Source organism: Parasteatoda tepidariorum, chromosome 5, assembly GCF_982258835.1.
Source record: "Parasteatoda tepidariorum strain Cologne lab strain chromosome 5, Ptep-v5.0, whole genome shotgun sequence".
NCBI lineage: Eukaryota > Metazoa > Arthropoda > Arachnida > Araneae > Theridiidae > Parasteatoda > Parasteatoda tepidariorum.
In genome coordinates, this window is record NC_141759.1 from 22,903,053 (window position 1) to 22,913,855 (window position 10,803).

The 10,803-nt window shown below is 27.7% G+C and overlaps 1 long non-coding RNA gene across 1 annotated transcript; it reads right to left on the reverse strand.

The window, feature by feature from the left end:
* Positions 1-3,820: 3,820 nt before the first annotated feature.
* Positions 3,821-9,225, reverse strand: LOC147808675 (uncharacterized). Its single transcript, XR_015433647.1, has 2 exons — positions 8,418-9,225; positions 3,821-3,974 (listed from the first exon to the last, which is right to left on the reverse strand). It is a non-coding gene; the product is annotated as an uncharacterized LOC147808675 (long non-coding RNA).
* Positions 9,226-10,803: the final 1,578 nt, after the last annotated feature.

The window sequence follows — 10,803 nt, forward strand, 5'->3', positions numbered from 1 at the left end:
TACATGTAATTCGATAACATGTAATTGTGATTATTTGTAATCAAACTATACGATTACAAGTTACTACGATAGTATATTATATGCAAATTCATTATGTAAGTGTGTATGAGTTTACATATTTTCATGTACATAGAATATACGCACGCATGAACGTGCAATTTGTGATTCCTACAATGTACGCACAAACGTTGTTTGTACGTACAATATACATAATTATGTTGTAATATACTTATTGTAATACGTATATGCTTAGTACTATAACTATGCACTTATGATACATGTACGCATGTATGTTAGTTTGTACGAAAATGCAATGTTTTGTATCTTTGTATACATAGATAATATATGTATGAACGTATATGAAAATAATGTTTATACGTTTGCATGCTTATATGTACTTAAGTACATACATTGTATAAATTTACGATATTAGCACATATATACAATGTACGTAAGTATATAAAATTGTACGTATTTAAGTACAATATGTAACAATGTTGTTTAAAGGTACAATATATGCACATAGTTGCGCAAATAAAATACATACATGTATGAATGTACATTTATATGTACATCGATATATATACACTCAAAGTATGTACTTATGTACAACGAACGTATGTACTTATGTACACGTACGTATGTATTTGCACAACTACATACTTAGTTAATACTTATGCGCATGTGATGGATTTATGTACAAAAAAAATAGTTATATGCACAATGTATGTATGTACATACAACGTATACATGTACATAATTATAAGTAATGAATAAATATTTGCGTACATTTAAATATATGAAATTACAATATACACATACATTGTGCATACATCAAAAAAATTTATATAAGTAAAGTTATTAAAGTTTGTTTTAAAATTTATTCTAAGGCATGTAAAACTCGACCTTATATTCTTAAGGAAGCAAACAATAATCTTATTTTAAATTTCTAAATATTATTTCCACACATAAAATTTACCGCTTTTCTGCCATTTAAAAAATATCTATGAACCATGCATTATGTTATAAGAAAATAAATCAGTACCGTCAAACATTTCATAAAAATATCTGAAAATAATTTTTTATTCAAAGAATTTTAAAATTATATAGAACAATTAAAGCTGAAAACTAAATTTAAATATCGTTTGATTTTGTCATTTAACTTGCTTGAGTCATTATAAATTAACTTACATGCATTTTATTTATTGCATTGTACATATATTCAGACATAAATGTAATGTACATATATATATACGTGTAATGTATGTACATGCATTCATACATTGTGTATGCATTGTGCATGCATATACACCGAAGAGCCATTGCAAAATGACCACCCTCTATCTATAACAATGGGCTCGCTCTGGTTTTCATGGTTTCTCGCCCAGGCATAATTTTTTCATGGGGCACATTAGGACCCATAATCCTCAAAGAACAATCCCTGACGTCTGTAAGCTACTTGATCACAGTTGCAGACCAGGTTCACCCATTCATGGCAACAGTTTTTCCTGCGGGGGATGGCGTTTACCAACAGGATAATGCACCATGTCATAAGGGTCGAATCGTCATGGATTGGTTCGAGGAACATTCCAGTGACTTTCAAGTCATGTCTTGGAACCCAAATTCACCTGACCTTAATCCAATAGAGAATTTGTGATTCAACTTGGAAAACCAAATTCGTGCTAGCACGCTACCCTTTTGCACAGTGAGGTAATTGGGGGACCAGTTGATAAGCGCTTGGTACCAGGTATCTCAGACTACCTATCAGTACCTTGTGGAATCAATGCCACTGTGGGTGCTAGCAGTTTTGAGGGCTAAAGGTGCTCCTACATGTTATTAGCAGGGTAGTCATAATGTAATTACTCTTCAGTGTATAGTATATATGGATATGCATACATGGAACATACGTGAATTGTATATGTGTGGATACATTGATTGGACATACATATATACATTGCACCATATACATAGAATGGGAGAGCATGCATGTACACAAGTAAAATTTGTACGGAAAAATTATGTCCAATATAATAATGCACATATGTACTGTATATGTACATTATGTGAACATTATATGGTCATTACATGAATATACATCTGTACACTATATGTATATACATCTGTACAATATATGCATCTCAAATGTGTGTATGTACATACGTTATGCATGTCGAATGTATGTATGAATATATGTAAAATATAAATACTCCCAATGTACGTACAATCGTACACAAATATATTATGCATTTTTGAATGCATTGAACCTGAACATATTGTGTATATGTACATCCATACATTGGACATGCATATCATGTACATGTATGTATACATATATTGCACATACTGCGTATATTGTGCATACTGTATACATATATTATACTGTTCATAAATAAATTGCACATGCATGCATGGTACATGCATCGTACAGACAATGTATGTATGTTTCTACAAACAACAAGTTCTTGTATATACAGTCTTACATGAACATAGATATACATTTCACATGCTCAAATATTTGCATAAAATGCATATATTCATTGCGTATAAATGTGCATGTCTACCCATGCAGCAGAGATAAGTATTAATTACGTGAAATTAACGCTTAAATGCCACAAGGTTTAGAGCAAAAAAACGTTTTTTCAAAGCGTTTTATTTTCGTTTCATGTGGTAGTTTAGATTTAGTTAAAAAAACGTTAATATTTAGCTTGTTTTTAACGTGAAAATGACGGATTTTTGCCCAAGGTGAATTTCGTGACCAATTTTTCACGTGATTTTAACGCATATTTTACGCTTTTTTCACGAACTATTTACGTTTATTTCTGGTTCTATCAATTCGTTTTTTTCACCATGAATATTTACGTGTTTTTAACGCTTATTTTTATTAAAATAGCGCACATTTTACGTTATTTTAACCAAAATACAAACGGATTTTATCCGTACAATTTACGTATTATTATCAATATTTTTAACGCTTATTTTGAGTTAGGTGAATTAATAAATTTTTCGCGTAAATTTAGCTAAATTAATTTCAATTTTAACGTAATTTTAATTTTTTTTTGCTAAGAAGGGAAGAAACCATTCCGTATTTTAATGTTTACGCTGCACTAATTATACTAAAAAATATAGCATTTATTTTTTATTTAAAAAAAACTTTTAATTCTTATCAAACTAAAACTAAAATAACGCATAACAGCCGATATTAATGCTTTTTTTTTTTTAAGAATCCTAGAAAAAGCTTTTTTTTTTAATCTCACACTTTCTGTAAATTTTTACAATTCAAATTATAACTCAACGAATATGGAATGCAAATCTTACTACCTCTTCACAGCAACATACTAGTTTATTTACGAAGTTTCATGTCTCTCAGGAATTATTAAAATTTTTCAAGCCTAAAAGTTTGTAATATAAAGAATTGGTAGGAGAAAAAATTACTCAATACTTACATGATTTTCCAAACCCCTATGGAAAAAATATATTTTTTTTTTGTTGTTCAAATTAATAATTAAGAAGTCTACTGCTCTCCTTAAATCCATGTTTCCAAATTGCTTGCTTGAAATTATCTACTCTTCTAGAATGCTTTTGGGTTCATCATTTTTTTTCTTTTTTTTAAAATGCATATTTTTTAGCTTGAAAAATTTAACTAAAATTTAAATTAAATTTAAACACACACACGAAGTAAAAAAAATATATATATTAACCAAATTTACCATTTGATTTGTTTACTTACAAAAATTACAATTTTTCTAAGTCGTATGTTCGTAAATTTACAATTTTTAATTCAGAAGAGCAGTTAACTTAATTTTATATACAGAAAAAAACATTAAATCAAATAAGATTTATTAAGTTTTATTTATTTTACAACTATCATACAATATACAGATTTACAATTATAACACATCGCCACAGATCCGAAACATATCTATTCATAACTTCTTCCACCCCGCTGTTAGTATCACCTCTTCACTGCAATGTACCTGGAAAACAAATAACTATTTTAGCACATGAAAAGAAAATATGCCGGACAATAATATTAAAATGTTTCAACCAACAGTAGATTTCTAAAACGAAGCAATACTGACTAGATAAAATACAGAATTAAATAAAATGTAAAAAAATATATATATATATATTAAAACTGTTTATTATTTTCATGGAATTTCTACTAAATATATATCGATTGAGTACATCCAAATATTTAGATATAAGAAAATCTATTTTACAAATTTTAGTCACATATTGCACGACAAAATTACATACATATACAGCACAAATCTGAATTAGAATAGTATTTCATAATTTTTTTTTTTTATCCTAGCTAAATCTTACATTGAAGACAGCAGTAAGTTATAAACAAAACATAAAATTATTTTTTGTGTGGCTCTGAGGAGAACTCCTCCAGGCTTTTAGCCTGGTGCTGTCGGCTGCTATGGTAACAAGTAAGAGCACATTTCTAATGGGGGAACAATGGAGAAATAAAGGTGTCAATTTCTTTACCCCCCGCTGATCTAAAATCAAGACAAAACTATTCACAAAACACCCCTATTTGAAATGACTTTTTCTCATAACTACAGTACTTGCCACGACATGCACCTGTTGTCAGGTGAAGTTCTCCTAAAAGTTGCCCTATACTTTCTGTTTATTTACTTATCATCAGAATTTTATTTTCCTCTCTCATTTTTTTCTTGCTCCTTAGCTGCAATTTTCATTCCTCTTCAGAATATTTTGCAAGAACTTTGTAGTTCAGAAACACAATTCCATTAGTTTGAGTTACGTAATTTTTAATTTCTCATTTATTAAAACAGTAAAAATACTATGCCTTTTAACACTAACAGTACCTTTAATATACAAAAGGAGTAATTTTAACAAATTCAGTAATTTATTAAACTATATGTTATTTAGTTCAAGTGAAGAATTATATTTTACAATTGCCTCTGTTAAAGCTTTTTTAAACAAAAAATGGTTAATTTGAAAGTTCTTTAATTTCTGGAAAATCACTGCTAAAACTTAACACTTTACTCCACAATACATTAGAAAGCTGTTTGGAGATTAAGAAATTCCTTTCCACAACGGAATTCTTAGTAATGGTGGGGCATTAACTTCCAGGGTGGGAAAAATAGGTTCTGTGTTCCTTGACCCTAGTGTGTTACTATCAGGTTGCTTGGGGGCAGTAAATACCTTATTTGTTTAAACCACTTTAAAAGGACTGGAGAAAAAAAATTAAAAAAAAAAAAAACTTTACACACCAAACACAGTTTTTGGAGAAATATTTTAATAAATATTTCTTCGAAAAATGTGATAAAATGAAAGGAACACAATGGTGTTAGTTAATTGTAGCAACATGACAGAATGTTTGGAGTAATGCAGTATAGCAATTTTGCACTATAGAAACAATTCGAAGGAACAGCTTTAAACTTAAAATTGTTTAACAAAATAATAATTTTATTCTTGGAACCAATTAGAAATTATAGTTCTTAATGCTGCATATATATATATATATGAGCAAAACAAAATTACCAACTTTCCACACCCTTGCAAAAAAATAAAATAAAATTTTTTTTTGAACAAGTATAGAGCAGATATATCAAAAAAAGTTTTAACCTATTTAAAGATGTGAAAACAAATACATATTTTTTTGTCAAACTGTAATTCATATAGTTTGTAGTAGTGATAATTTCCAATGCATGAACTACTTAACTTACAAGATATATAAGTTTTCTGCAATATTAAACATTTAACGTAAGTTTCACTTAATAGTTTTTGTTAAAATAAAAAGTTTGAACATAAGTATGCTAAATACGAGTATGCTAAATGCTCGTATATACAGTAAAGTGCAAGAAAATATAATAAATTAATGAAAACTAGTCAGCCTAACTCTTTTAGAAAAAAGTAAGCATTTTTTGCAACCTTCATATACACAATGAATTGTGTTTTAAAACATTTTAATCATTAATACTTTAACACGAAATAATAAACACAAAAACATTCACTTGGTAAAAATAAGATATTTAGATAAAAGATGTTTTCAAACAGTATGAAATCAAAAATTTTTTCATTTAATGTAAGCATTATAATATAGTGCAGAAGTTATTGAGAAAAAAAAACTTTATAAAAATAAAAGTGATAATATCATAGACAGATATATCATATAAATAGAAAATATCATAGGTATAGTCATAGATATAAAATCATTGATTAAAGTTAAAAATATTGAAAGTTCAATTTCTCATATGCAGAATTGTAGAAAACTGCAGATGTACACAAATAAATTAATAAATAAAAACATATATACAATTGGCTTTTTTTAAAATTAAAACAAGGATAATTTGAAATCTTGTGGCAGAATGTTTTTGAGCTATCTGCGACTAAATTCTCCAGCACTAATATCTAATTGCAAAATACATTTAATACAAACAAACACACATGTTGCTAATTTAAAATGGCTAATACGCTGTGTTAACAAAAAAAAAATAATACTGATTTTCTTAATTTAACATGAAATATTTTTTTTTTAATATTATGGGTGATATTCTCATATTTTGTTGGTGGGAAAACACACACTTTATTTGCTTCTTCGCATTTTGTAAATAATCATCACAATAAAAAAATATTAAATATCATGAAATCCATAGTAGTAATTGTCCCCCCCCCCAAAAAAAAAAATATATGATGTAATTACGTAAATTGGACTGCTCAAAAGCGTGTTACACTTTGAAATTAGGTTGTAATAAATAATATCGTATAAAAAATATTAGATTTAAAAACTAAGGAGAAATCAACAACTCTATGTAAAATTCTGCAACAATGTCGCCGTGTCGCTGCGATTCTGCCACGGAGATTTGAAATACTGAGCAATTTGTATAAATCTTAATTCCCCGAGAATTTCCAATTGATGTTGTTTATTCCTTTTATAATTTATTTGAATGTTTGCCAAATGTTTGGTTTGAGTAGCCTCAGCCTTTAAGTGATTCATCATGTATGATCGCTGAAGAATTCATAAAAGCAAAATAGAAGTTTCAGAATTTGTTTAAACTTATCGAGGACTATGAATAAAAAGACTAATTTAATGCAGATAAAACACATTTTTTAAGGGGGGTTCAGGACCCTTTAACGCCTTAAACGATACAATGAAATACCATATTTTTGACACACTGTAAGTATCTTTGAATTTATCCTAGAGCTATGAAATTTTTTTTATCATTTACTAGCACTATTATCAATATAATTAAATAGCTAAATTCAAAAAAATCATTAATAAAAAAAATTACAGACTTTTTTTAATATAGTGAAATTTTTTTATTTTCGAAAAAGTGAGTTTCATTGTGCGCAAAGCGTACGAGTCAAATATCATCAAAATAATGTCAAACTAATTTTAAATTAAAGTTATAATTACCCTAAACCTGTGTTACCTAATATTATTTTGATATACATATATTTTAATTTTCTAAAAATTAAAAAAGTTTAAAGTTTTTCAAATTTCTATATTTTTGGCACATTACACAATTATTTAAAAAAAATTTAAGAGAGTAATGGTTTTTATAGTAGGTACCAGTTGTAGCAAACCATATCATAAAACTTTTCCTAAAGTTTCGTACAATTCTATCAATTAGTTCTTTGTACGCAGTGCGCACAAGTTCAAAATATCACATTTTGAGAAAAATGACTTTAAAGTTAAAAATTTGTTTTTTTCAAATACCACTCAATATATTTTTCTAAAAATGCATAAATAAATAAAATAAATCATTTTACATTACTTACATACAACTTAAACAGTTATACATTAACTAAATTTGACTTATAAACCCCACCCCACTAAATAAAGCAATTGTTGGTGAGTGACTTGTCTTCTAACCCTTATAACTTTTGAACCAATTGAAAGATTTCGAAATGTAAGATATGAAAATGCGCAGAATAATGCAAGGAATAAAAAAAAATGATTCTTGAAAAATCGATTTTTTGAGAGTTTTAAGGGTCCTGACCCCCCCTTAAGTGCCAGTGAAATAAAACATTGGAACAGCAAATATAGTGGAGGTAAAAACAGTAACAGTTTACCATTCTACTTGATACTAACGGTGAATCTTACACCAGAAACTTTTATTATAAATTAGTTGAATAGTGCAAATGCTGATGATTGTGCATCAAATCATTAGGATTCTACTGTACATGTAAAATATATTTACAATATATGATAATTCATTTTAAGAGACAAGTTTTTGAGTACTTTTATTTGTTGTTATTGAAGCATGGACAGCCTATGTAAACAATTTTTAACTACTATTTTTAATATCAGTAAAAGTTATTTGAAATAATTTTTAACAGTTGATTTGTTCATGTTTATAATTTCAAGAAATTTTTTTTACCCATTTTTAAGTACAAGAAAAAAGGAAACAATTCAAATGCAGTTATTTCTTTAGACATACTTAATTCAGGAACCTTCAAATGAGACTTGATGGAGCTTCATACTCAAAGCCAGATCCTTTCCAAAGATCTTCCTCAGAAGTACATCAATAGATTATGAAAAAGAAAATTCATTCAGTTAATACGTTTAAAAACATAGAAATTATTCAAACATATTTTGTTATTTTTATACGGGCACATTTATTATTCAGACTAGAGAGGTAAGGAGTAATGGTTTGGCAGAATGTTAGCTAAAAAAAATGGTGAAATGCAGAATATATTTTTATAGCAATATTTTTTTTTAAAAAAATTCATTAATAAATATTTTTTACGAATAAATAAGTTTATTTATAATTGGAAATTACTCTATGCTTATCTATATTAGTGGAATGGGCTAAAGTGAAAACAAAAAATTAAACAAGAAATACTTATAAAAAAAACTAAAGTTATAAAGTAAAATAGAAAGGAAAAAAAAATATCATAATTGTTATAACAAAGCTTTTATGCTAAGAATATTTTCTGCAAAGCAGTATCCATAAAGCAACATTAACTAAAATATAATCTATAAGAAATATGCTATTAAAATGCTGTGTTACTAACAAAAACAAAAGATTATATACAAATGTAAAACAGAAAAATCTATTTTAATTCTCAAAAAAAAATTTTAAAGCTTTACATCTCAGCTTTCCAATTATCATATTTTCCTGATAAGAATAAAGTCAATAGAAACGTTCTTAATTACTGTGTCATACACTTAATAAAAACAAAGTTTTTTAGAAATGTAAAAAGCTAGGTAAAAACCAAGACAAAAATTGTTTAAAAGAAAAATCTAGCAATAAAAATTTCAATTGAACTTTTTCACCTACAAGGGGTCTGTCTATGTTTTTCTGAGAGGTACCTATTTTGTGAAAATTTAGATATAATTTATGAAAAGTTAAAAACTATATTAAAAAATCAACACAAAAATATGGATTTATCGTTTCTTAAGGAATACAAAAATAAAATTATAAGGAAAAGTATTTTGTGAAACTACTGTTTTTCCTAAAGTTGATTTTGTGAAGGTACCGCTAAACGGTAGTAAATTCGGCCTAGACAGACCCCTGCCTAGGCATGTTTTTAGAATACAGTAACTATAAAAGAATTAAAAAAGTTTTAAACAACAATGTAAATTTAAATAAAAGCTTGAATAAGAATAATTCTTAAGATAATTTAATATTGAAAATTAGTGCAATTATTTTCCTTATTGTGTTAGCTGATAAATTTCAAACACTGTTTCAAAAATAAGAAGAAAAATTTCCAGTAAATGTTCAACTGGGTGGTTTTTTTTTTTTTTAAAAAGATATCATGTTGCAAAATAAATAGTCAAAAGACTATTTTGTCCATGTGAGATTTTCTCTTGCAATAGCTTGTTAAGATGATACTTCCACAACATTTTGGCTAAAGAACCATCTGCTATAGACTCTTGTAAAATTTACACCAATCAAGCGTGTTTAACCCTCGGTTCTTTAAAAAGGTGAAGTTAAAAGAAACTGCCATGAATCACAACTGCTACTAATCAACTGTTTTAAAAATGCAACAAGTAATAGTTTTTATACTTTATAAGACAATAGTAGGTAAGTAGATAAGACAGCTCAAACTGATAACAATATGACAGGACTGTTTCACACATAAAACTTGTCTCCTCTTATTTGCTAATAAAAATGCCATCTCGTACTGAGTAGGCAAAACAGAAAGAAAATTGCCCGTATCATGATCTGCCGGTGAATAATCACTATATCTTCTAAGCAACTTCCATGCAGCAACCAGGAGGAACTAAAAAAAATTAACGGACGGAGATCAACTTGAAGAGTATAACTCGTAGCTACATTTCGCACACCTTTACATATTCTTTTAAAAAGTTAGCAGTTGGCAAAACTGCTCACAATACAGAAGTAACCCTAATAGGGAATTAAAAGTTTAACGAGTATTTCTATGTTGTTACCTATGGCTAAATATTCATAAACTTCCAGCGATCCACGAAAAATTAAATATCTCAGAATGGGAGTAACTCAAAGAATATAAGTTTTAGCAACCCTCAGGAAAACTTCTACTACATACTTCTTTTTAAATTTTTGCAAAGTACAATATCTTTTTTTTTTTTTTTTTTTTTTGCTTCAACATTTTTAGTTGGCACAAACTAGTTCAAATAGAGAAACATCCCCTTTTATTTGATTCATTAAATCAGGGGATAAATGAACAACGGCAGAATAATCAGCACGTGTTGTCAACTTCTGGTATCGGAGAAACTGAAAGAAAGAAAAAAAATCGCAGAAAGGGACCAACTCGAAAGATATAACTTGTAACCATCTGGCAAACATTTATGTTTTTTTTTTTTTTTTTTTTTAAATTTCAAGTTTACATCTATTTGGT